The 3,790-nt window shown below is 42.7% G+C and overlaps 1 protein-coding gene across 1 annotated transcript in view; it reads right to left on the bottom strand.

Moving 5' to 3' along the window:
* The window catches only part of erfl1 (Ets2 repressor factor like 1), a 51,319-nt gene extending 50,826 nt beyond the window's left edge, over window positions 1-493 (bottom strand). The window contains exon 1 of the mRNA XM_037980100.1: window positions 101-493. The gene's annotated coding sequence lies outside the window, so the exon portion shown is untranslated. The remainder of the gene's footprint in view (window positions 1-100) is intronic.
* Window positions 494-3,790: the final 3,297 nt, after the last annotated feature.

The raw sequence follows: 3,790 nt of genomic DNA on the forward strand, positions 1-3,790 counted from the left end.
TCTCACTAAAGTGTATCATATTTCTCACGAGACCCTAATTTCTGGTGGCTTTCTCAATTATTAATGCCACGTGTCTATAAGGGAACAGGGAAATGCTTACCTTCACCGGTGCGCCGTCATTGACTCGTCCGGCAGCTCCTTCTCGGGCTGATGGGAATCCCGGAGACGCGCGCGGAGGACTGGTGGTTAATTGCGCAGTTTTAGTGGATCGGACATCCTTCCCGCTGCATTAAACTAGTCTGGTGAGGAGTTACACTGACGTGATGCATGGGTGCAGATGTGAGGGGGGGATAAGGGAGGAAAATTGGGAGATGAGGAAGCGCGCAAGACTAAAGTTATCCTGAAAGTGAGAGAAAGTTGACAAGATAAAAAAAAAATAAAAAATGGACTCCACTCCAAACTGCTGCTGGTGTGATATTACTTCACACGAGCGGTGCGTGAAAACAAGGCAGAAAAAAGAAGAAGAAACGGTCAGAGGTGCGAGGAAGCGCGAGGAAGGGGGGAGCGATCAGGGCGCGCGGGGAGGGATGAGAGAAGGGAAGAAGGAGGGGGGGGGGGTAAGAAAAAAAAAGGAGAAAGATGCTGAGCCTGAACCTCCCTGAACCACCAGTCGGACTCTGCATTTAAGTTTGGATCAGCTGCAGACGTTCTGCACGTGTCCGTTTGGGCGCGAGGCTGAAAATTGACCCGCGCAGGGAAGGGATCGCGCGCGCGTGGAAATATATGTAGACGGTTGGTGGGCAGAAAAAGCGGATCGATCGGGCTATAATTTTGTCCGAAGTGGAGGGTGGGGGGAAAAGTTCAGGGTAGGAATGAAATCTGAAAACAGATGGCGAATCCCGTCGCCCCTAAATAAGATTCGATCTTCGGGAATAGAGTGGAGATAATATTTGGTGATGAAAATGACGGATTTTTCATTTTGGACAGGTGGGGGTTGGGGGTGGGGGGTGGAGGGGTGGATATGATGTGTCTAGGGACAGAAACTAAACTTGGGAGATACTGTGCTTCAGATTTCATCGAAGGATCTCATCCCCTTTCTCATTTGGCCCCAGTGCGCCACACAGGGACACCCCCCTCCTCCCCCACCACCATCACTACCACACACACACACACACACACACCTCCCCTTTCACTCTCTTCCCCGCAAAGAGAGAGGGGTGAAGGGAGGGGAAAAAGGAGAGAAAACAAGAATACCAAATAAATGAGAAATTTTCGTACAGGCCCCGCTTCCGTGCGTTCCATGCTAGCAATAACAATTAAATATCGACCGCTTTCCCGGCCGGAGAGAACCTGAGATACCCAGAGACTGCCAAGTACCGAGACCCCTCCTTCTCCTCTTCCTCCTCCTTCTCCTCCATCCCTCCACCATCTTCCACATATGCACTCCCTCGCTCTCCTCCTTCTCTCAATATCCCCCTCCCCAAACACCTTTTTCTTCCCTTCTAATCCAAGTCCATCAAGCCAATCTCTTCTAATTTGGCGCATCTCATTTCTCTTGATTCCATCCCACAACCAATTTCAGCTCCACTTTTATCACTGCTGATTCGGGGTCGGCCTCTTGGACACACTCCCCTTCTCTGTCGATGCAAAAGGACTTCCTCGCACCATGCATATCAGTTTATGAAAATCAATTATCGGATTGAGATTCACATCGTTTGCCTCCAAGATGTTGGAGCAGAAGCTCATTGAGCGACAGCGGCGCACTCTGACTCAGCCCCACACAGACGTTGGATGTGTCCTTTTTACTATCGCCCGCCAATAAAAGGAGAAGCAGCAATGATGTTTTTGTGTCTCATGTGTTAGCAAAATATATCATGAACTCCTGGAGGGATTTTATGAAATTCTGAGAAAGCAATCATTTGATGGAAATCTACAACTGATTAACTTTTGTCGTCAACTCCATTCAAGATGCTCGCAACAGCTAAGCAACCTTATTTATTTTGAAATTGGCCAGAACTTGGAAAGTTTTCCATATATTGAGCTAAAATTTGGTGTGGTAGTAGCTGAGAGTCATTCCCAACACATACTTTAAGCACTAACAGATTGCATGAGATCTGTTTTTAAAACTTTGCCACTAACTATTGAAGTCAACTATATCTGTCTGTTGGTAAAATATCTCATAGATTGTAATGAAACTCTCTGAAAGATTAGGCGCACATTTATAAACGATTAACTTTTAGAGTCAACCAAATTCAAGATGGCTGCCACATCCAACCGATCTTTGAAAACACAAAAAATGTCTATAACTCTGCCAATTTTGCAGATATTTAGCTAACATTTTGTAACCAAGCATCATTCCCAACACATATTCTGAGCGCTACACCGTGTGCAATGTTTCACTTAAAACTTTGGTAGTAACTTTATACAAAACACAATCTCTCTGTTAGCAAAACATCTCATGAACTACTGGACAGATTTTAGTGAAATCCAGAAAGAAATGAATAAATGTACATCTATAACTCACAAACATTTGGAGTCAACCCAATTTAAGACGACCGCCATAGCTAATCAACCTCAGCCAATATGAAAATGGCTATAACTGTAACTAGCTAATTTTGGTGTGGTAGTTGCTGAGGATCATTTTCAATACATACTTTGTATGGCTACAACTTGGTCATTTTTCTCAGAAATGAGTGAAATGATGATCATCGTGATCTTAGACTAAAACTCTGGCATGAAAGGTGGCAGGCGATATGCAATCCTTTAATCCTTTTAGTAATACCTTTAATGAAACATGGTTTTGACACAATATAACCATCAATGAATCATGTTAACAAAATATAATTTGGTTGAAATGTACACAGTTATGTGTTATGCACTGATCACAACCAGACTGTTTTTGGATACGTGTTGTGTTAGCTTTTTGAAACTCTTTTGTGTTGCTTTTAACCTTTTAACCAATGGGGCTGAGGTAAGCCGTGGTTTGACAAATCAAATGTTACTGAAAACATTGCAGAGACTTCACAGTGTTGTGTAAGGTGAGTTCCTGTCAGGTCCACTGACTTATTGAGAAGCTCTTCCCTCTAATAGCTGTGGTTTCCAAACTTTTGAGATCTGACACACAAGTCTTGTGACTCCATCTATTGCCAGTTTAAGTATAAACTTTGCTAGTAACCCGTTAAACAAAAAGGCTTAATATCACTTCTCGTTAATGTATGCTATGACAACTGAAAGTATTCTAAAAGTAACCTTTTTTAAAAAATTATGTTTATTTCTATTTTTTAATAACCTCCACTTGATATTCCATGACCCACAGTGGGGGTTTTGGCAAAAACTTTAGCATCCACAGTCCTTTAGGACCACACAACCCTGTTTCTGGCTTTATTTTACAATAGATGGGTGAATTTCTGGTAGTTCTACTGCAAAACCTTCTTAAAATCATATGCTTTTAGCTTCTAGTGTAGAGGGTTTTTTTCAGTAAGCAACTGTACTTTTTCTGTGTTTATTTTCAAACCTCTATAGATTCTTCTGCAATGTGATTATCTGTAATCTAGTGCTCTGTATCCAACAGAGAACAATAGGTGGGTTTCAGACCAGGAGACAAGCAGGTAGGCTCCATTGCTCCTAAACAACCTCCTGTCTTTTGACTGACAGGGACCCTGGATTTGTGCGTCTTGTGAAAAGAGATTATGTTGGACCTATCTGAGTCCTGAGCAACTTTCCAAACGAACTGCTCAACTATCAAAAGTTTCTCCATCATTGCGTCTTCTCCTCTTTATATATATTTTTCCGCCTCAGAACTTCTGCGTATATACCTGCACCCAAACCATTCAATTTCTATTTATTTGCC

The sequence above is a fragment of the Kryptolebias marmoratus genome, linkage group LG16 (genome assembly GCF_001649575.2).
Source record: "Kryptolebias marmoratus isolate JLee-2015 linkage group LG16, ASM164957v2, whole genome shotgun sequence".
Taxonomy (NCBI): Eukaryota; Metazoa; Chordata; class Actinopteri; order Cyprinodontiformes; family Rivulidae; genus Kryptolebias; species Kryptolebias marmoratus.